Source organism: Oryctolagus cuniculus, chromosome 5 (assembly GCF_051225735.1).
Source record: "Oryctolagus cuniculus isolate XC-2025 breed Fujian yellow rabbit chromosome 5, ASM5122573v1, whole genome shotgun sequence".
In the NCBI taxonomy this organism is placed as follows: domain Eukaryota; kingdom Metazoa; phylum Chordata; class Mammalia; order Lagomorpha; family Leporidae; genus Oryctolagus; species Oryctolagus cuniculus.
Window position 1 is genome coordinate 82931755 of NC_142871.1, and position 23722 is coordinate 82955476.

General features: G+C 46.7%; 1 protein-coding gene across 3 annotated transcripts in view; it reads right to left on the bottom strand.

Moving 5' to 3' along the window:
• ANKRD6 (ankyrin repeat domain 6) overlaps positions 1–17403 on the bottom strand; it is a 213992-nt gene extending 196589 nt beyond the window's left edge. Inside the window, exon 1 of one of the 3 annotated variants that reach the window (XM_089332903.1) lies at positions 17196–17403. The gene's annotated coding sequence lies outside the window, so the exon portion shown is untranslated. The remainder of the gene's footprint in view (positions 1–17195) is intronic. The other 2 variants (XM_008263208.5, XM_089332904.1) reach the window with 2 other exon arrangements.
• Positions 17404–23722: the final 6319 nt, after the last annotated feature.

Genomic DNA, 23722 nt, shown 5'->3' on the forward strand with positions numbered 1-23722 from the left:
GGATCTCATTATGAATTCTGAGGAAATAAACATTCAGTCCATAATTAAAAATCCACTTTTTATATAACAGATTAAAAAACCAAGAGAAAAATTAGTTCAATTAATTAGGGTACACTTGGCAAATGTCCAAGTCACAGTTGTAGCCTAGGAATCACAATTTCCTAATAATGTAAGCTAAAATTCCTACTGCCATATTTTAGACTTCAGGATCCACTATAAGATCAGTATCCCAGATGAATGACAAAGCTGAATATAAATCTAATAGATGAATGTGTGCATTTGAATTAGTAGAGTGCTGTCTCTAGACAGAATAAGCATGATGTTACCTTGAACATCCTTAAAAATATTACCATTAAATAGGAAGTGGCAAAATTACATTAGTAATGTTTCATTTTTAAAAGCTGTATATCTGTTTAAAAGGCAGAATGACAGAAAGTAAGAGATCTTCCGCCTACTGATTCATTCTCCAGATAGGTACAACAGTCAGGGCTGGGCCAGGCTGAAACCAAGAGCCAGGAACTCCATCCAAGTCTCTCACATGGGTGACAGGGACCCAAGTACTTGGGCCATCATCCTCTCGCCTTCCAGGTGAACTAGCAGGGAGCTGGATCGGAAGCAGGGTAGCTGGGATTCAAACCAGTGTTCTGATATGGGTTGCGGATGTCCCAAGTGATAGATTAACCCCTGAACCACAGAACCTGCCCCGATACTACTTATTATGAAGACATGCATGTAAGGTAAACAAGCATGAGAAGGCGAAAACTTGAAAGCAAGTTTCTCAAGACAAAGTCACTCCTTACCCATCCAATTTACACTAGCAAGTTCTCCAAGAAACCCCAATAATCCTGACCTCCTCACATGCAAGGTTTTGTGGAGTCTCCTTCCACAGGCAATCAAGGCTAGATCAATGTGACTGGCAGAATTTGGTGGCAAAGTGGCAATATATTGACTTCCAAGGCTAACAGCTCCTGTCTTGGCCTTAGGATGGCTTGGTCTGGGGGAAATCGGCTGCCATGCCATGTGTACCATCCAAGCAGTCACAAGGTGAGGCACAGTGGCCAGCAACGTGCAGCTACATGAGCGAGGTGGGTCCTCCCATCCCAGGCAAGCTTTCAGAAGACAGCAGTTCCGTCTGGCATCCGATTGCAATCCCAATGGGAGACCACAGTCAGAACCTCCCAGCCGGTCACTCATTCCCAACTGACCACCTGTGACTGATAACAAAGAATTACTGTTTTAATCCACCACGTTTTGGAGTGATTTGTTATTCAGCACTAGTAACTGGAACACAGTTTTATACAACATAACGCAGGCCTAATCTTCAGTGGAATCATGGATGATCCTGACTCTTTCACGAAAAGGTTACTGTGACCTTGGTGTATGTTCTATGTGAGTAATGGTCAAACAGCCCAATTATTCTGATAGAGTCAAGAGAAGAGAAGGGCTGGAAGGTGTTAGGGGTTGGAGTGAGTCCCCACACAAATACCTATGCTCAAGCTCTACTTCCTTAGTTCCCCAGAGCGATCATTAAGTTCAAGTGAGGCCCTTGGAGGGAGTCCTGATCCAGGCTGATGGGTGTGAGTAACAAATACAGGGAGAGACACGTGTGCCGAGAGAGACGACCTCATGAGGACACGGTGAGAAGGTGGCCATCAGCAAGCCAAGGAGGCAAACCTTCCAGAAAACCTATCCTGCCAATACTTTCATCTTGGACTTTCAGCCTCCAGAATTGGGAGAAAATACATTTCTATTCTTGAAGCCATAGTCGGTGGTATTTTATTATGGCACCCCTGGCCAACTCACACAGAAAGTAGACTCATAGATTAAACAAAAAACCTTAGAAGACATAATGAAAACATCCACAGGGACTTCAATCTGTAGTGTTTAGGGGTGCACACTTGGGTCACAGAACTCTCAAAACCTGCAAGGAAGTTTTTGTGATAAAAGGTAAGATTATGCAGGCAGACTTTACATGGTTCCAAGATGCGTAATTTCAGTTCAACAGTTCAGTTATATTTCACCCATTCTCAACAACAGTTTCATTATCCTATATTAGCTTTGAGAAACTGCACAAAATACAAACTCCACTAACAGCTCTTCAGGCCACAAATCACTATAATTGACAGATGTGCAGCACCATGGTCAACGACCAGTCATGTCACTCCTTCCAAGGTCTGCGTGAGACTGGTCATCTGGTATTTGGTTCACGCAGAGACAGCAAAGCACGTATTCTATACTTGTACGTACACTTGTGTACTTGTGTTATGTGTATTTGTGTTGCCTCCTGGTTTCCCAGGGATAAACCCACAGAACATTCCACAACAAGGAACACTTGAAAGGGGAACTGGCCAACAAAGATAACAGCAAAGAAATGAAAAGTGATATAACAAAGTGAAATCTGAATGGAAGCAAATAGAATTATAGAAGAAGTTGTTGACTTTGGGAATGTTGATATGGCCACCATGTGAAAGACTCCAGGTATGCTCCCAGAAGAATTTTATAAAGAGAATTCATTAACAAAGAAAGTGGTTAAGATTGACAGGCATTTGGCACAGCAGTTAAGACACTGCTTGGGACATCCACATCCCAGATTGGAGTGCCTAGGTTCAAGTCACCATTATGCCTTTGAACCAGCTTCCTGCTAATGCACCCTGGGAGGCAGCAGTTGTTGGCTCAAGCACTTGGGTCCCTGCCACCCACGTGGGAGACCCAGTGGAGTTGCATGCTTCTGGCTTTGGCCTGGTCCAGCCCCAGCTATTGCAGGCATCTAGGGAGCTTGAACCAGGAGATGGAAGATCTGTGTCTGTCTCTTGCTCTGCCTTTCAAATAAAAATAAATTAAAATTTTTAAAGTGATTAAGATTTTAAAAAGGAAGTGGCAAAAACTTCACATTAAAGGAAATCTTGGAGATACTCCACAACGAAAGCACAAAGCATAAAACATTGGAAGCTGATCCAAACTTCAAAAGGAGTATAAAGTTCATCAAGACATAGAAAAAAGTGTTTGTTGAGGTGAGCATTTAGCCTCTTCTCTCTAAAGTTTCTAAATAGGAAAACCTGGGTTGGATGCCCAACTCTGGTTCCCGATTCCAGCTTCCTGCTAAAGCAGACTGAGGCACAGTAGTTTTGGTTTAAGTAGTTGTTTTCCTGCCACCCATGTAGGAGACCTGAAATGAGTTCCCAGCCTCTGACCCAGAGTCATTAAGGATGCCTGGAGAGTGAACCAGTGATGGGAATGCACTCTTGTGCACTAGCTCTTTCTCTCTCAAAAGATAGTTTATCATGGTTTTTGTTTGCACTACAATTTTATAGAGCCACAAGATGACTCAAAGCAAGGACTGCCTATAGTTTTTTTTTGGAGATAGGTTACAAGTTATGGCTGAGATGGGACACGGGGGCATGGTGGGGGGAGGCTTTTGGGATAACTGGCAAAGTTCCGTTTCCTGACCAAAGTGAGGTTACAGGGCATTTGCCCGATGATAAGTTGTCAAGTTCAAATAGTGTTAGTGTATCTCAAATCCATGAGAGCAGGGGCTAGCTGACAAGGACCATGACGAAACATCAGGCCAGGGCTCACCTTTCCAAGGAAAGAGCCAAGCAACACCAGACACAGAAAGGTTACTTGGCAGAGGGCACAAAGGCTGCTGTCAGACATGAAACCAGAACCCGGGCCTTTCTGGCCGCCAGATCTGCTCTCCCCTCTCTAAAGCCTGCCAGCCTTTCTTCTACAGGATAGACTTCTCATAAAGGACAGATTTCGTGTCTGTTTCCAAGAGAACTCACTTAGCCAGATCCAAATGCCAAGGCCTGGGCTTTTAAGATGCATTACTTAATGCTACAGAAAGAAGACAAGACAGAGAGAAACCAACAGAGAGGCACTGGCCTCAAAAACATTGTTGTAGTTATTTGTAAGGTGGAGGAAGCAGGCTCTGCAGAGAACATTAGAACAGTTGGCCTCCCTGGCCTGAGTGCAATGGGATACTCAGCCTTGATGGGTGTCACTTGCTGTGTGGGGCTCGGGCAGCCCTGCTCTGGACTCAAGATATCTGAGGAGGTTACACTCCAACTTGGTCTCTCCTGCTGCCCCTAGTTGTATAGCAGACACTGTTCTCTTCACTTAAGTATCCCAAAAGCCTCTGATGTTCCTTTTTCCCCCCATACAAAATCCATCAGTTATCCCATGGCTTCTGTTTGATTGGATCTAGGGGATATGTGCTCTCTTCACCTTGTGTGTATCTTTCATTAACACTAGTAAGAGTCTTAGGTAACTGGAATATTAACTTCCATCTGGTTTATTAACCAGCACATTCAGAGTATATGCTAAAAGTCTGTTAAGATTTATTCTCTTTTTTAAAAGATTCATTTTATTTATTTGAACGACAGAGTCACAGAGAGAAGAAGAGGCAGAGAGGCAGAGAGAGAGAGAGAGAGAGAGAGAGAGAGAGAGAGAGAGATCTTCCATCCGATGGTTCACTCCCCAGATGGCCGCAACAGCTGGAGCTGTGCTGATCCGAAGCCAGGAACCAGGTGCTTCTTCTCAGTCTCCCACGCGGGTGCAGGGGCCCAAGGACTTGGTCCATCCTCTACCGCCTTCCCAGGCCATAGAAGAGAGCTGGATCAGAAGAGGGTCAGCCAGGACCAGAACTGGTGCCCATATGGGATGCCCGCACTTCAGGCTAGCGCATTAACCCACTGCTCCACAGTGCCAGTCCCTATTCCTTCTCTTAAAGTGAATGGTCCCTGGCATTAAGGGAATTTCAAAGATTGGAGGACACAGTCCTGATGCAAACACAGATCTGATATTTTACATTCTGCAAACACAACTCAACTGTAAGTACAGTGTTAGGGTGTTTGACTTTTTTTTGAGGGGGGGGCTTATTTGGGAAGGAAGGGAGGAGAGAAACTTTCACCAGCTGGTTCACTCTGAAGACAGGAGCCCAGAATTCCAGGTCTCCCATGTGAGTGGCAGAGATCCAAACAACTTGAGCCATTATCTGCTGGTTCCCAGGGTACACATGAGCAGGAAGCTGGAACTGGAAGTGGAGCTAGGACTCCAACCCAGGCACCCAAAACCAGTGTGTGACGTAAGCATTCTAAACAGTGTGCTAACTGCTGCACCACATGGCTGTCCTAGGTTTTGTTTCTCAAAGCGTAAATTTACCAACTTGCGATTTTAGAAGGGGGGAAGGGGAAGCAGCCCTGTGCTGCACGGTGGGTTAAGCCGCTGCCTGCAACAACAGCATCCCATAGGAGCATTGCCGTTGCTGGTTGGAGTCCCAGTAGCTACACTTTTGATCCAGCTTCCTGATGATTCCCGGGAAAGCAGCAGAGGATGGCCCACATCCTTGGGTCCCACGTGGAAGACCCAGATGGAGTTCTAGGCTCTTGGCTTTGGCCTGGCCCAGCCCCCGCTGTTGCAACTATTTGGGGAAATGAGCCAGCAAATGCAATATCTCTCTTTCTCTATGTATACGTGGGTACACACACATACATACACACACACACACACACACACACACACACTCTGGCTTCCAAATAAAATAAATCCTAAAAAATAAAATAAAAACCAACAGGGGGAAGGTGCGGGCGTTGTGGTGCAGTAGTGTTTGGGATGCCCACATCCCTTAGCAGAGCACCAGTTCAAGTCTCAGCTCCTCCACATTTGATCCAGCTCCCTGCTGCTGCATCCTGGGAGGCATCGTAGATGGCTCGAGTGCTTGGGCCCCTGCCAACAAAGGTGGGAAACCCCGATGGAGTGCCTAGCTTCTGCCAGCCCTGGCATTGGCTGGTGCAGGCATTTGGTGGGGGGTAAACCAGCAGATGAAAGATGTCTTTCTCTCTCTCCCTGCCTGCCTCTCTCTCTCCCCCAACCCCGTCATTCTGCCTTTCAAATAAGTTCATATTAAAAAAAAAAAAAATAGCCGCCACCTGCAGTGCCAGCATCCCCTATGGACACCGGTTCAAACCCTGGCTGCTCCACTTCTGATCCAGCTCTCTGCTATGGCCTGGGAAGGCAGTTGAGATGGCCCAAGGCCTTGGGCCCCTGCACCTGTGTGGGAGACAGGGAAGAAGCTCCTGGCTCCTGGCTTTAGATTGGCACAGTTCTGGCCATTGCAGCCACCTGGGTGTGAACCAGCAGATAGAAGACCTCTCTCCCCCTTCCCTTCTCCCCCTCTGCCTCTCCTCTGTAAATCTGACCTTTTTAAAGATTTTATTTATTTGAAAGAGACACAGAGAGAGGGCTTCCATCCGGTTCATTCCCCAGATGGCTGCAACGACCGGAGCTGTGCTGATCTGAAGCCAGGAGACAGGAACCTCCTCTGAGTCTCCCACGTGGGTGCAGGGGCCCAAGGACTTGGGCCATCTCTACTGCTTTGCCAGGCCATAGCAGAGAGCTGGATTGGAAGAGGAGCAACTGGGACTAGAACCGGCGCCCATATGGGATGCAGGCGCTTCAGACCAGGGTGCTAACCCACTGCACCACAGCACTGACCCCCTTTCAAATAAATAAATAAATCTTTAAAAAAAAATAATGCACTGGGCTTCAGGACAATTGGGTTTTGTTATTTGAAAACAATAATTCTAAAAGATAAAAGCTATTTTCTTCAAAATGTCCTCTTCTCCAGGATTTAGTAACAAACTAAAGAAATTCAGTCATCTAAAGTCAAGTTAGACTTACTATACATTTGGAGTGTGGAAGGAATGATCTAGAGCTACCATTTTAATAAAAATAGGACATGGCTCTTTATTTCTAAAATTGAGAATGCATTCCTAAAGGTATCACTACCTTCCTGACAAATTTAAGCTCCTGAAAAGTGGAGGCACTTTGAATTTTGGTCATTAAATTGATACTGAATATGGGATAATTTTTTGATTTATTTAAAATGCAGGAAGATCTCTCATCTGCTGGTTCACTCCCTCTAATAACTAACAGTGAGGGCTGGGCCAGGCAGAAGCCAGCAGCCAGGAACTCCACCTGGGCCTCCCATGCCCAAGAACTTGAGCCCCCATCTGCTCTCTCCCAGGGTGTGCCTTAGAAGGAAGCTGGAACCCACGCACTCAAAAATGGAATGCAGATGTCCCAAGCAGCAGCTTACCAGCTGCTAAATGTTCATCCTGCAAACATTTTTGAAAACAATTTCATTAGATGGCTCCCAACAGGAAGGCATCTCATTAGCTGTAGGTCTTTCATTGATGATGGAAGTGTTAATGTATTTCAAGGTACAAAATGCCCTGACTTACATCCATTGCATTACATCCAAGCAACCAGATTTTACGAGAGCAAAGTAGCAAAGATGGAAGGTGGTCAAGGCATGCATTCCTCAGTGTGAACACAGGGCACCTGAACCATAGCAGCTCAAGTTCACCCGTGGAATGCGCATGGACTGGAGGTGTGAGGATCCTTGACAGTTGCCTCAGCTTTTTACACTTCGGATTTTGGTTTTGAGATGCTTTTTTGAAAAAAAAAAAAATTTATTCTATTTATTTGAAAGGCAGAGTAACAGAGTGGGAGAGACAGAAAGGGATGGTCCATCTGCCAGTTCACTTCCCAAATGACTGGCCAGGAGCCTGGAACTCCATCGAGGTCTCCCATGCGGGTGGCAGAGACCCAAGGACTTAGGCCATTTTCTGCTGCTTTCCCAGGCACATTAGTAGGAACTGGATCAGAAGTGGAGCAGCCAGTCCTCCTATGGGTTGCCCGCATCTCAGGCAGAGGTTTAACCTTTCTTTTGGTCTCCCTTACCCCATATTGAATAGAAGTCCAACAAGAGGGGCTGACATTGTGATACAGTGGGTTAAGACCAAGAGCCCATCTGTTTGCTTCCAATCCAGCTCCTTATTAGTGCTCCTGGGAAGGCAGCAGAAAATGGCCCAAACACTTGAGTCCCTGCCTCTCACATGGGAGACCCAGATGGAGCTCCAGGTTCCTGGCTCAGGCCCAATCCTGGTGACCATTTGGGGAGTGAACCAGTAGACAGAAGATCTTTATTACTCTGTCTCTCCCTCTGTCATTCTGCCTTTCAAATAAATGTAAAAAAAAAAAAAAAAAAAAAAAGCCCAACAGGTGCCAGGGGTGTTGCTATTATTCATCTCTGGATTGCAGCTCTTTCCTAAGTCTTTGAACAACAAAGGGAGGAAAACAAAAGCTTTAGCAAGCCACTCACCGGGTGTCAAGTAACCTGATACAGTGATTCTGGAGATTAAGGAAATTATAAGCAATTAAATAACCATATGCTCTTGAAGTGCCAGTAAAGCACCAGGATTTAGGTTCTCCCTCTCATCGTAACCCCTTCTTCTATAAACTTTTACCTTGATGTTGAAAAAGACAACTATCCAGGGCCCAAGTGCTCATTCGGGTTTGATGTGTTCTCTCTCCCCGCATCAGGAGGCATAGGGTACACCGGTCACATTCGCTGGAGCCCCCCTGCCTGCCTTCAAGCTGCAGAGGGGTCTGTGGCTGGACGAAGGCGGTGAGTGATCCGATCTGCAGGGTAAGCTCATTGCTGTTCACAACGTGGATGCTTAACACCACTGGTGTTCCCCTTCTGCTTCCAAACACTCCCACCAGGGAAGAAGGCTTCCATGCTGGTTGAGACAAGAAGTACATCTAGAGTTGCCAGATAAACTACTTTTAAGTGAATTAGACAAGTTGCCCCAAGGGTCTGAAAATTTTCAAGGGTGGAACACGGTCTTCTGCATCAGATCCGGGTTGTTTGTTAAGTGTTTACCTCCCCAGATCTCAGTTTACAAAGAGGCTGGAATACCTGCATTTTAGCAGATTCCTTGGAGGATTTCTACGTGTACATCTGAAAAAAATTAGCCTAAGGACTCCAACTGGAAGACAGACAAGACAGATAGCCAACTAGAAGACAGATGTGGTAGTTTGCCCAAGGTCATGAAATGTAACTTCAAAATCATGTAGTACATTTTAACTATCCAATCAGGTAAGTCTTATGGCCCCCACCAAAGTGGCAAGGTCGCAGTGGGTCAGACTAAGTAGGTTCCAAGCAGAAGCAGAGCTGCTCTCAAACTGTTCTGGTCAATGTTAAACTGTGTGGAGGGGTCAGCAAGTTGTTCCCCATAAAGTTACAGATTGTAAATGTATCAAGTTCTGTGGGCCATGGGGTCTCTGTTGCAACTGCTCAACACTGTCATTGTACTGTTGAAAGATATGCATATGGAAGAGTTATCTGCACCCACATGTTTATTGCAGCTCAATTCACAATAGCTAAGATATGGAATTAACCCAAATATCAACTGAAGACTGGATAAAGAAATCATGGGAGGAGCCAGCACCATGGCTCACTTGGTTAATCCTCCGCCTGCGGTGCCAGCATCCCATATGGGCACCAGGTTCTAGTCCTAGCTGCTCCTCTTCTAGTCCAGCTCTCTGCTGTGGCCTGGGAGGGCAGAGGAGGATGGCCCAAGTGCTTGGGCCTCTGCACCAGCATGGGAGACCAGGAAGAAGCACCTGGCTCCTGGCTTCACATCAACACAGCGCCGGCCATAGCGGCCATTTGGGGAATGAACCAAAGGAAGGAAGACCTTTCTCTCTGTCTATAACTCTACCTGTCAAATAAAAGAAATTATGGGATATGTACACCATGGAATAGTGCACAGCAGAAAAAAAATGAAGTCCTGTCATTTGCAACAAAATGGCTGCAACTGGAAGACATCATACTTACTGAAATAAACTAGTCCCAAAAGGACAAATACCACTTGTTCTCTCTAATCTGTGGTAATAGAGCACTTTCTAAAGGGTAATCTAAAGTGAAATTGACACTTTTGAGATGTGATGAGTTTGAACAGCCCTGTCTCAACTGTTGAGGGATAGGTTTTTTTTTCTTCATACTATTTGTTGAACTCCTTACTTAACAGAGTTAATATTATGTGTATAAAGTTAATTGAAAACAGATCTTAGTAAAAATAAGAATGGGAATAGGAGAGGGAGGAGGAAGGGTAGGAGCGTGGATGGGAGGGCAGGTAGGGTGAGAAGACTCACTGTATTAAAGTTGGATTTATGAAGTGCATGAAGTTTATATACCTTAAGTAAAAGGTTTCTGGGAAAGAGGTAGAATAAAATTTGCATTTTAAAAAGAAAAAAAAAAGAAGAAAGCAGCCGTAGACAGTACAGAAAGGATTGAGTGTGTGTGGCTGTGTTCCAATAAAACTTTATTTGCATGGGGGCAGGTGTCATGGGGCAGCGGGGTAAGCCCCTACTTGAAATGCCTAATCCCATATTGGATTGCCTAGGTCAAGTTCCGGTTCCACTTCCTATCCAGTCTCCTGCTGATACACACCCTGAGAGGCAACAGATGATGGTTCGAGTACTTGGGCCCCTACCACCCCAGTGGCAGACCAGGATGGAGTTTTTGCGACTATCTGGGGTGTGAACCAGCAGATGGAAGAGTGCTTGTTTGCTTACTCTGTTATTTTGCCTTTCAAAACAAATAAATCTTTAAAAAAAAAAACTTTTATTGACAAAAGCAGCAGAGGTCTATATTGGACCCATGCTATAATCTGCATCTTTAATTCCAGTGAAGGGTAGCAGGTATAGCACGCTAAAATATGCTTTGGCATAAGGATTATTATGAGCTCAACACAACTGAGAAACAGATACAAGGGGAGTGTTCTGCCCTCCTCCTATCTGTCTAAAAGCAGGACATAAATTTACAAAGGTGTCTCTCTTCCCTACCAGGAAAGACAGAGGTTGATCACCAAGGATACCTTTAGATCTTGAACAGCCTGGAGATGGTACCAGAGGGACCTACATAACCACCTGTACTAATTAGTTATCTACCATTTGTTTCTCATATATGTGCCTTCCTACAATTTTTTGCCCCTAGAAACTTATTTTTGTCCTTTTTAAAAAAAGATTTATTTAAAAGTCAGAGTTACAGAAAGACAGGGAGAGAGAGAGAAGATCCTCCACCTGCTGGTTCACTGCCCAAATGGCCAAATGGCCAAGGCTGGGCCAGACCAAAGCCAGGAGCTTCATCTGAGTTTCTCATGTGGTACATGTAGGAGCCCAAGAACTTGGGCCATCTTCTGCTGCTTTCCCAGGTGCATTAGCAGGGAACTGGTCAGAAGTAGAGCAGCTGGGACATGAACTGGCACCCACACAGGAAGCCAGCACTGCAGATGGCAGCTTAACCTGCTGGGCCATAGTGCTAGCCCCTACCTTGTATTTTTCTAAAAAAATGTATTTTTCTTTTGAAAATGTGACATAGGCCAGAATTCCATGCCATTTCTTTCAAAGCCTCTCTTTCCCTGAGTTTTCTCCGTTGTGTATGTGAAACGTACATGTTAATAAACTATTGCTTATTTGTCTCTTATTAATCTTTTCTTACAGCGGGCTCAGCTGAGAACTCACAAAGGTAGAAGGAATGGGATTTTTTCCTTCCCTATACCAACACAGGCACCATGAAACATGACAACTTGGAAACCAAACCTCTATCATGTAAGAGCAGGACCCAGCCTCTTGTCTGTCTCCCTTAGCCCAAGGTGTCCTTGCCTGTCCTTTATCAAAAGGAATTCATGGACGTGGAGTGATTCAGCTGGCCTGGTTCTAATCACTGAACTCAAGGAGTCATTGCTTCACCAATAGCTAAGAACCTTGATGGTCAGTATTGTCCTGGGCTGGTTTGTGTAGGGGAATTCCAGCTCCAGGCAGAATGTAACTGCCACCTTCATGTAGCCCCCAGACCAACTGGGGCCCACCTGGCCGCCATAACTTCCCTAAAGAGTCCAGCATCACCGACCAACCAGGAACCTGGATACAAGCTGATCACGCACCCCTCAGCCATTTCAGTCTATACGAACCTTCACTCGTAACTCGTTGGGGAGCCCAGGAATAAGCAATACCTGCCCGGCTCCTTGCTCTGGGCTTTGCAGTGAACACCTACTTCCTTCCACCACCCCAGTGTCAGGGACTGCCTTTCTGCATGTTGAGTGAGTGCACCCAGTTTGCGGGTTCTACAGCAATGCTTCCAATCAGTTTGGGGTGTTGTTAGCAGCAACTTTTTTAAAAATTAGGACTTAAAATATGGTCAATTTATATTACTTGGTTTATTTTGGGAGATCAACCCACACCTAAGTAGTAACAGGTAAACTAAACATGACTGGAATTAGTTATATTACCAAAGGCTCTCCAGGAGTAACTTGGTATGGGATCTCACGTGATCATCCTTTAATCCCTCAGTGTGTCCCATTTGTAGCTGTTAGGCGCTAGATACGGCCAAATGGTGTCCTCCGGGGTACAAACTTCTTTCAAGCAAGTGAGGGAAGCAAGTCCAAGGTTTACAACCTAAGTTTCCCTTAAGAGCAAATAAGTCAAAGTGACACATACACTGTGATTATGTAATACATTCCATGGGAAAGACTTTTTTCTGCAGTGGAAGAGTTTCACACCAGCCTACTGCCAGCTGCGTGAGTAGCTGAACTCTTGTGATAACATTCACGAAGCGAAAGACATGCATATTCTTGTCCTTTGCTGATCGGCCACCCCTCCACCTTTCTCAAATGCACAATTCCCTTCATGGCTGGCAAGTAAATTAAATACACCCAAGTCCCTAATAAATGCTTGAACCTATTTGGTTTCATCCAATTCTATTTGCGCACATGGCAATCGTGTTACAATTATTTCCTGTATGGAAGGAACATCTACACCTTAAACTATGGAGACAGAACTTCACATCTACATATCTTTTGAATTCCAGAAAGCAATTCGTTAATGGCAGTTACACTTAGCAGTGAAACAGCCAGCCTACTTGCATGAAAATGGTTACTTCTCCACCCAAGAGTTCTTACACCCTTCCAAAGAAAATGGTTTTGCCTACAAACAGCTTGCCCAGCCAGGTATCTATTTTCCAGTCTCTCTGAATCTAGGTGTGGCCGTGGGAGTGGTTCTGGCCAGTGAATTGGCAGAAGCGAGGTGGTACACTTGCTGGCACATGAAGATCATGTGGTATGCCTTTCCTATCCTCCCTCTCCATTTGTAGTCACTTTGGAGACCGCAAGTTGAAGATGGTGGCATCACAAGAAGGAAGGGACTTGGGGCCGGCGCTGTGGCTCAGTTGGTTAATTCTCCGCCTGTGGCACCGGCATCCCATATGGGCGCCGGGTTCTAGTCCCGCCTGCTCCTCTTCCAGTCCAGCTCTCTGCAGTGGCCCAGGAGGGCAGTGGAGGATGGCCCAAGTGCTTGGGCCCCTGCACCCGTGTGGGAGACCAGGAAGAAGCACCTGGCTCCTGGCTTTGGACGGGCGCAGCACCGGCCATAGTGGCCATTTGGGGGGTAAACCAACGGATGGAAGACTCTCTGTCTATAACTACCTGTCAGGTAAAAAAAAAGGAAGGGACTATGAGCCCAGAGTCACCTGAAGGAGAGCTACGTAGGAGGGCTGCCCTCCAGGGATAACCAGTTTGCACACTGTGTGAGCTAGTAATGAACTTTCACTGGATCAAGCCACTGAGGTTTGGAAATGATCATTACAGCAGCTAGCCTATCTTAGCAGGGTATGCTTTGGTTGCTGCAAGAGCTAAATCATGACTTATTGAAGGGCTTCTAAGATGAATGCAAATGTTGACATGCTTCAAGACAGAATGGGAAGTGCATGGTGCATGTATTACTTCTGCAACTTGTGTGTGATGAGACTAATAGCATTTCAAAATACAAAGTTGAAGCAGTAAGAACAGAATTCTGTTGGCAGTGCCCTACTGCTGGACTATACCAGGGCCCTGAGGCTAGGGATGAATAGGACAGCCAGAAATGCCAAGGAGTGAAAGGAGTTCTCCGTCCCATGCCGGCCCCATTCCCACTCAAGGGTGGAGACGTGCAAGAGAGAGCTCCGTCTTCTCATTGGCAGTGAATGCTTGCAATACTTACAAGTGTGTTCCCATCTAAGAGGCACTGAATCTCTAATTAAGCAGAAGTCCTTAACCCAAAGGGTCAGAAGTTCCAAGATATCCCTGAAACCATGTAAGCATTTGTATGAACTCAGTCTATTTAGGGGGAAGGAGTTCCCTAGCTTTCAGATTCGCACACAGTTCCTTAACATAAGAAAGATCAGCAAATACTACAAGAACATCTTGGAGAAAAATAGGGAGCCCTGGAAGGAGAGCGTAGGGAGCGGAGGTGTTCAGTTGAGACATGGGACATTTGAGATGAGACGTCCAACCCATGGGTAATCAGATATATTCAGCTCAATTTCAGAAGAAAGATCCAACTGGAGGCACAAATCAGGGGCAGGGGAAAAAAAAACAAACAAAATAAACAAACAAACAAAAATCTTGGCTACAGAGCTCTGCCAGCTCATCATGTAAATTCCATCCCTTGGTCTCTGGGCCCTCTTTAGTGCCCTGGTGCCTCTCCCACCAGCTTCCAGAGCTTTCTTTCTGCTCCAACCTGGACTGAGCCTAACCAGTTATTTTTCCCTCAGAGCCTCCAGCTAGTCACCCAGATCTTGGAAACTCCAGGACCCATTACGTCCTCCTCAAGCCACTGGTAACCACCATCAGCTTTCTGACTGCTCTAGGTACAGCGCCCCATGTAGGTCAATCAGACATTTTTGCTTTCGTAATGACCTTGTGTCACTTGGCATGCCTTTGACGTTAGCTGTTTTGCACTCCCTGACTGGCTGTTTTACAAGTGGAGCAACTCCTAGAGCCAGTTTAGGATATTTAGAATTTTCCAGGGAAATAGTGCACTGAGCACGCTGGACAAGGCCAAGCCTACCAGAGGTATTTCACAGCCTCAGCTTACATTGGTTACATGCCTATCTGTGATGTCACATCTTTGCAAAGCTGGGGTTTTCAGCGCTTGCTGTGATAAAAAGCAAACGCTATGGAAAAATTAATGTGGGATGGGAAATTAGCGTGGTGGTGTCCAAATTCCAAGATTTGAGGAGCAATAATGGATGCATACACATTTTGTTAGTTAATAATTGTGGTTATTTAGATATGACAGAAAAACATTTTTTCTCTCGGCTTGTGTATTTTTCTTTTGAAAGGCTTCTAAGCAGAAAGGATACAAATGCTAAGTTGTTTGAATCTAGATATTCTATTAACTACTTAAACCTTGGAGAACTATGAGAAAATTATTCAAATAAGGGCTCCAGGAACCAAGTTGGAGGATTTTTGCATTTCCCTGGAAGGGACAGAGGCCTGTGCAAGACTCCCTGAGGAGAACTGTGTAACTCTGGGGAAATCATTCAGAGACCACACGTACTTGTAACAACCAGGAAAGGAAGAATCTTCATTAAAACCATTCTTAGAGGTCACTCGCAGTCAGCTTAATCCTTTAAATCCCATACGATGCCCCCTGATTAGTATTTTTTTTTTAAAAAAAAAAAAGCTTCTATCATACACACACACACACACACACACACAAATTACTGTTTTTCCAATTCTCAGGGACTCCGGCAAAGCTTTTAAAATTACAGCCTCCAAGTTATGCTGGAAGAAACCAAGCACACCCCACCCAGACACAACACACCCTGGGAGTCTGGGAGAGAAGTGGGGGGGGGGGGGAGGTGTGTGGAAGAGTGAGAGAGGGAGAGGGGACTAGGCCATCCCAGTGCTTTGAGACTTCAAGCTTTCTTGCGGTTTGCATCTTACTCTCAAAATTCTGCTCCTAAGCTTCATGAGAAAGCTCCGCGGTGCTGTGGAAGTGCCTGTTTGGAAACCTCTTCCCCAGAGCCTTTCATTTAAGAGAGTCCATGTGAAGTGCATCCAGAGTAATGCCTCCTTGCAGGGTGGGGGGTTGGGGGAAGGCAGAAGTGAGGAGGCGTCATGGGGAGGGCTACCCAGGGCCTCGCAAAGTTCTAGGTCCTCAGCTGGCGGAGGGGTCCTCACGACTGGGCGCCGCTGTTACCCTGGAGGTGTGTCTGGCGGCCTTCTGCTCCTCTGGACGTCTGATCCATGTCCTGGGGGCAGCCCCCACTCTCTGGGAAGTGTGGCCGTCACCAAGCTGAGCCACCATGGACAAACAAGGAGTTCCTAAATGCACGGTTTTTAAAGTCACCGTTGGTTTATACCTCAACACCTGCACAACTAGTTGGGTTTCAGTCTGAATTTGTCTTCATCCCTCTTGTACCCTCCCCTCTGCTTTTTCCCACCTAGAGGCTGGAACTCCCTTATTAATAATCTGTATTCCGAAGTCTTAAAAAAATCACTTATTCACCACCTGTAAAGCACACAAGAGAGGATACGCCCACTCACGCAAGGACAAAGTTGCCATGGCTACCTGGAGATGCAGAAGCTCTTCCCCTCCCCCGCCCAGGTCTCAGCACGGACACTGGCCTGGCAGCTACCACTCTAACGTAAGTCATCACGCAACACATTTCCCCAAATCACACCAAGCCTGCAAGCATTTCTCCTGCCTCGATCCGCAGAATTTCCACAATACTACCAGATAATGGATGGCGCCTCCGGGTTACAGTTCTAAAAACCAAGGTTTAACGAAGTGGGTGTTTCCAAGTCACTCTCCTAACACGTGGAGGCAACAGGATTCAATGAGCCACCGCCACCATCACCACCACGTGACCTTCCCACTCTACTCCAGGGACAAAATGCCAGATCGCTTTTGCGGAGTTCCAGCCCTGCTCTCCTGGATCACAGCTAATGCCCCATCTCCCCTCCCGACCCCCAGACCTACCCGAAGCGCCCCTACTTAAATGCCCCAGCCAAGGGTCGCAAAGAGGACGTCTGAACCCCAACCCGACAGTGCGCCCGCTTCGGCCAGGCCGGTCTCCACGGGGTCGCCACCACCGGTCGCACTCCTGCACCTGCACCCGGTTGCGGCGCTTGGAGGCGTGGGGAGGTGGGGGCCGGGCGCGATCTTGGACGGCTAGGAGCGCCAAGGCGGCCACAAGGGGTGCTCCTCGCGCCCGCAGCCCCCAACCACCAGCTTCTTCAAACTCTCCGCGCTCGCCGCAGAGACCCAGGACAAGAAAGACGAAAAAGTTTCCCACACTCCCGCCCCAATTTTTCACGCTCTCAGGAGGCCCCAAGTAGGCCCCCTCTCCGGCCCCAGCTTCCCCGGAGGCCGCTGGACAGGGGTCAGGCGCTCCCTTGGGGTCACCCCACCACCACCCTGCGGTCCGCCATCTGGAGCGCCCGCTACCCCGACACCGACCTCCTGGGTCAGAGGCACCCCGGGGCGGGGGCGCCGGCCCTCGGATTTAGGTCGCAAGGTACCTTTCTCTCCCGCGCCGGTCGTCCGCGCCGCAGGAACCGATACCAGCAACAGGGCGGGAGCCGAGGGGACGCGATGCGGACGGGATCCGCTGGCTCCCGTGGCCCCCCGGCCTGGGAGCCGCCCCGCGCCGCCGCCTGCAGCCGCCCGCACGCCTGGATCGCTCGCGGCTCCAGCAGGTTACCTGTGGCCCGGCCCGCTGCGCCCCCCGGCGCGGGGCCCTCCGCCCCGCCCCAAACGGCGGCGGCTCCAACACCGGGGCCTCAGCGCCCCGCAGCGGGCGGCCTGGGCACGGCGGGGCCCCGGGCTGTGCCTGGTCTGCAGCCCACTTAAGGAGGAGTCTGCTACCCGCAGTCTCCAGAGGCCTCTTCTGATCAAAGGGACCAGGAGGTCCTGGAGTAGGGTGGGTTGGGAGGAGAAACTGCAAACCCTCAACCCAGGGCCAAGTGGATATCTCAACATATCCACAGCTCCCTTAATTGGGGCCACTCAGTGGAAGCTGGGCAATGCTGAGTGATCCAGCTTCAGCCTTTATTGCGAACAGCTTGTCTGGAAGTAGCCATCCTGTGAGAGCCATCCTCTGTGGAAGAGGCAGCGCTGACCCCTGCACCTGCATCGCACTTTGCATACCACTGTCTCCGTGTGTTCTCTTCTACAGCTACCCCCTCGGCACCTAGAAGAGCTCCCTGAACACAGCGAGTATTCAGTACCTTATTGCTGAACGAAGGGGACCTCGTTCAATCCCTGGAAGAAGCCTGAGCCACAGTCTCCTGACCCCTGAGAGCTTGGAAGAAGGCAGGTGCAACCCTGAAATGGAGTTTGTCTCACCTGAGGCTAATCCTGCTCCTGACTTTTCTTATCGAGGCTGAAAGAGGCCTGGTTTCCAGGGGGGTGAGACGCCAGAGGATCCCCTCCTTTTCCTTGGGGGCCTGTGTTCCTCTCTCTTCTTCCGGTAGCTTCAGGCAAGGGGAATCCCAAGAACCCTTCCTAAGCTAGGGGAGGATCTGCAATTGAGTTTCCCCTGCTTCCTGGGAAACCACAGGGCAGATGCATTTTGACTTAGCAGGTGTGAACCCTCTCTCCTGAGCGGCTTCTGGCTTTCTTCAGATTGACTCCCCACCTGGAGCTCTTGGAGAACCTCTTGCCTTGCCCTGTCCATTAGTAGCTCCCAGGTCACCGCCACACTCCAGGAAAACCCTCAAAGATGGATATACTTGAACTTTCACTGCAATCCTTTCTCTCTTTTCCAGCGTAGATTTTCCCTAGCTTGTCCCTTGAATCAACTTCTTTATTATCATTATTTTTTTATTTTTCTTGAATCAACTTCTAAACGTACCAGAAGGCTCCACTTTCCTGAGAGCCTTTTACAGCATCCTGGTAAAGACACAGGCAGATGAGGTTTTAAGTTAGATTTGGGAGCAGGCAGAGCCATCGCACTGAAAGAAGCCGAAAGCCCAAGCCAGCCTACAAGATATGTGAGTGCTCCCGGGAGCTGACTAGTCTGCATTTGTTTCCAGACATTGATGAATGGGAATTCCTGGCCCAGAGAGGGGAGGCGGGGTGAGACTTTAGTGAGAACTGAGGCAAGCCGTGGCTGAGCTGCCTGGAGATCCTGTTTGCTCATCTCCAAGTGGGCACACAGCCTTTGGGCTTGCCAGGGAAAGGAGACTCCTAAATCTGTTGGTGCCTACAGTCCCATTCTGGCCCTGTGTTTCGCTCCATCACGGCCAGCCTCATCAATCCACCCCATCAGCCCTTCCGGCTGCCTCCTGAGAAACAAGTCTGCTCTGCAAATGATAATGTTTGAGCTTCGTGATAACGGAACCTGCTCCTACTTCCCACGACATCGTTTTAATGAGTCGACTGCGCCAGCTGTCTTTTGTGTGGTTATCTCCAGTTCAGCCTTCCATGTTGTCCTGGCGTCTAGCCCTGCCACTCCACTGACGCTGCCTGGGGTGAAATGCAAAGAAGCCTTCCCCGTACAGCCAGCCCCCTGAATTTTTTTGTTAATTATTCTCATCACAAATAGATGTATCCCTAAACACTGTGTGGTTCATGTGTGCCTGTCTTTGAACTTTTGGTAAATGGAAGCGTTTTGCATGATTCTTCTGTAAATTGCATTTGTCTCTCTGCATTCTGAGATTCGGTTATTCCATGTTGGGATACAGTATTTCATTCTAAGGCTATGATATAATTTTGTGCTGTCGTTTGGCACAGTGAATAGGACATTACTTGGGACACCAACATCCCATGTCGGAGTGGGTTTGATTTCTGGCTTCCTCTCCAATTTCCAGCTCCCTGCTAAGGCACATAATGCTAATACCGGGAGGCAGCAGGTGATGGCTCATGTACTTGGGTTTCTACCACCCTTGTGGGAGACCCTGATGGGATTCTGGACTCCTGGCTTCTTCCTGGGCCAGTCATGGCTGCTGCTGCTGCTGCTGCTGCAGCTGGCATTTGGGGAGTAAAGAAAACAAAACGGTCCCTCTGCCTGCCTTTTAAATAAATTTTTAAAAATTGACAAATTTTAAAGAATATACCACAATTTGTCCAACTATTTTTGGACATTGTGTTGGTCCCAGTTTTTGCTATTGCAAACAATGTTGCTGTGAACATTCTTAAATCTTTCTCTTAATCCACATGCCCAAGAATGTTTATAGGATGGATATATAAAATTGGAATGGCTGGGTTTTAAGGCATATATGGTCAAATTTTCGAGGTGACATCAGCAGTGTATAAAAGTTCCCCTTGCCCTACATTTTGGGGAGCACTTGTTTTCTTTGTGAGTGTGAAACAATTTCTCATAGTGGCTGTCATTTGTCTCCCCCCTAATTACCAGTAAAATTGAGTTTCCTCTGTTTCTTCTTTTGTTAATTGTGATGTCTTTTGCCCTGTTTCATATGTCTGAGAAATCCTCCCCAATGCCAAAGATGTAAAAATATCCTTTCATATTTTGTCCCCAGAGTCTTAAATGTTGTCTGTTCTAGTTAAGTCTGCACTCCATCTGACATTCATTTGCAATGTTAGGGTCATCCTATAATGAGTTTCTACACCCATGTGGGTCTGTTTTAGGCCCTCTGTTTTGTTTCACTTGCCTCTCTCTCTGCTAGCACCACATGGCCTGGCCTGAAAATCTGTGGTTTCATTTCAAATCTTGATTTTTGATTGTGGAAGTCCCATTCTGGCTTGCTTTTTTTCTTTTTCTTCTTTAAAAATATGTCAAGTATTCTTATCCCTTTGCTCTTCCACAGACATTTTAGAATTCGTTTGCTAGTGTCCATGAAAAACTTGGGGTTTCAGTCTGGAATTGCAGTAAATCTATGCAGTGCCTTATACGGCCTTACCACAATTGCTGGTCTCCTTCTCACCTTTGCCAGGCTTTCCTAGAGATTTCTCTGCTCCATTGGTTTTGGGTTGGTGTTGACTTATTCTGGCCAACACCATATTGGAGCAGAAGCTTTTGCTTCCCGCATCACTTTTTTTTTTTTTAAAGAGAGGTGGAATTACAGAGAGAGGGAGAGACAGAAAAAGGTCTTCTATCTGCTGGTTCACTCCCCAAATGGCCACAAGGCTGGAGATGAGCTGATCAGATCGGAAGCCAGAAGCCAGGAGCTTCTTCTGGGTCTCCCATGTGGGTGCAGGGTGCAGGGCCATCTTCTGCCATAAACAGAGAGCTGAATCCAAAGAGAAGCAGCCGGGACACAAACTGGTGCCCATAGGGGATGCCGGTGATATAGGTGGAGACTTAGCCTACTATGCCCCCTTCTCACATCATTCTCAAGCTTTAGACTTTTACCTTGAGTACATCGTGCCCCAGAGAGTGGCTGCTGCCCAGCTGGGTCCCCAGAATGAGAATGCATAGAACAGGGGTGGGGAGCCTTTTTCCTCCAAGGGCCATTTGGATATTTGCAACATCACTGGCAGGCCACACAAAATTACCCACTTAAACATGAGTATGCTATAGATTTATTGAATTTTGAGTCTCCCCTGCAGTTGCCTTGGCAAGGCCAAACAAATGATAGCATGGGTCTTACATGGCCTGTGGGCCAGAGTTCCCTACCCCGGCATAGAAACCTGCAGACTTCAGTAGGGCACCAGGAAGTTTGTAACGCTGTTGTTATGAAAGCAAGAAGTAAATCATTTGCTACTGCTGCAATTTGGAAAGAATTAACATTTTATAGTATTGGGTCATTGGTACCATGTAGATGTACAGTTCTATGCAATTTTGTCAGATATTTAGCTTCATATTCACCATCGCAATTGAGATTCAGAACTATGCAATCACCACAAAGATTCTTCCCCATGCTATTCTGTGATAGCAACATCCAACCCCTTCCTCACACCATGTCTACCCTGTAGCAAGCACTAACCTGGTGCTCATCTCTATAATTTTGTCATTTCAGTAATATAAGCGAAATTATACTGCATGTCATCTTTTAAGATTGTCCTTTTTTCACAGTACAAAGTTTTTCAGATTCTTATTGTGCTTATCAATTGTTTCTTATTTTAATTGTTGAGTAGTATTCTACATAGTGGATGCACCACACTCTTTAGTTGGAAGGCATTTGATTGTTGCGATTTTTTTGGTTACTATGCATAAATCTATGAACTTCTTGTGTACAACTTTTTATATGAATGTAGGTCTTCATTTTCTTCAGAATACCTATGTAGAAGAACAATTGTTGGATCATTTAGTAGTTGTATGTTGAATGTTACATAAAACTGCCAAACTTTTCCAGACTGGCTGTCCCACTGGACATTCCCACCACCAATAGACGAGACAGATCTCTGCATTTTTGCTGGCATTTTGTGTTGTTAGTATTTTTAATTTTAGTCATTTTGAGAGGTATGCAGTGTTATCTCATTGTGGTCTTTGTTTTTAATTTTTTAAAAATATTTTATTTATTTGAGAGGCAGAGTTACAGAGAGAGGGAGAGACAGAGAGAGAAGTCTTCTTCTGTAGCAGGGATCTAGATACAGTGCACTCTGGAAAAGGAGTGGTAACATAGACTTCCTCTCTTCTCGATTTCAGACTAGTGGAGTTTGAAAAGTATATTTTATTTATTTTTAACTATTTGAAAAGTAGAGTGACAGAAATCTTCATCTGCTGTTTCACTCCCTAAATGCCTTCAATAGTTGGGACTAGCCTGGGCCAGGCCAAAGCCAGGAGCCGGGTACTCCAATCTGGCTCTCACAGGTGGATGGCAGAGACCCAAGTATTTAGGCCTTCATCTGCTACCTCCCAGGACGGGCATCCAAGCAGCAGTGTAACCCACTGCACCACAACACCCACCCCCAAGCTACTTATCTCATCTGCCTCCTTCCCTCACTTGTAGTTCCTAAGGTAAAGGCGCTTGTTTATCTGTTAGAATCTGTTTGGCCATACAAAAGAGCATGCTTGACTAGAGAAACTTAGTAAAAGCCACGTGATATATTAAATAATAAAAATATCTGAACTTGTCTGCCATCCCTGTACCATCCTCAGTGTGGGCTTTTGTCTTTGGAGTGATATCTATGCAGGAAAATAGTTCAAGCCTTCTCACTGTATTCATTTCAACTGGGAAGGAAATTCTCAGAATTTGCTTTAGGGGCTGCTGTTGTGGTACAGGGGATTAAGCTATTGTCTATGATGCCAGCATCCCATATGAGCACTGGTTTGAGTCCTGGTGGTTCCATTTCTGATCCAACTTCCTGCTAATGCTAGGAGGGAGGGAAAGCAATTAAAGATAACCCAAGTGCTTAGAGCCCTGCCACCCACGTGAGAGATACAGATGAAGTTCCTGGCTCCTGGCTTTGAACTGGCCAATACCCTGCTGTTGTGGTCTTTTGGGGAGTGAACCAGCAGATAGAAGATCTCTCTCTCTCTCTCTCTCTCTCTCTCTCTCTCCCCCCACCCCTCTCTCTTCCCTTCAAATACATACATACATGAATGCATACATACATAAATCTTTCCATCATTGGGCTTCATTGTATGCATTCTAACAGATAAACAATTTGTTTTAACCATATTTTTCTTTACATGGTGTGAGTCACAACTGGTAGCATAGATCTAGCATGGATGACTCATGACACCCTCTCTGGGTCTAGGATTCCTCCAAGTGTGTCAAAACCAAATAGCACTTGGAATTACCAAGCTAAGCATGAAAAGCAGGGAGTTGGGTATGCCACCAATGATGTCTGCCTGCCACTCGTTTGACCTTGTTTTTCCTGTGCCTGGCATCCTGAGGCTTCTGTTCAGCTTGTCTTCCCTAATGTTAAGACTTGCCTCCCCAGCCAGGAAAGCAGAACAAGTACAACTGCACAGCCAGCCGTGGCAATTTAGATCATTCACAGTCACTTGGTTATCAGCACACATCTATTGAGACTTAACCACCATCAAGCTGTCATGTTGCACATAAAATGCATTGTGAGTGGCATCACCTAGAATTGTACTTCATGGAGATTCTGACCACTGTTCCAGGCACTAGGACAGAACAGGGAGCAAAGGCAGATGGTCCTGGTGTCTAATAGTGAATAAGTCCTCCATCAA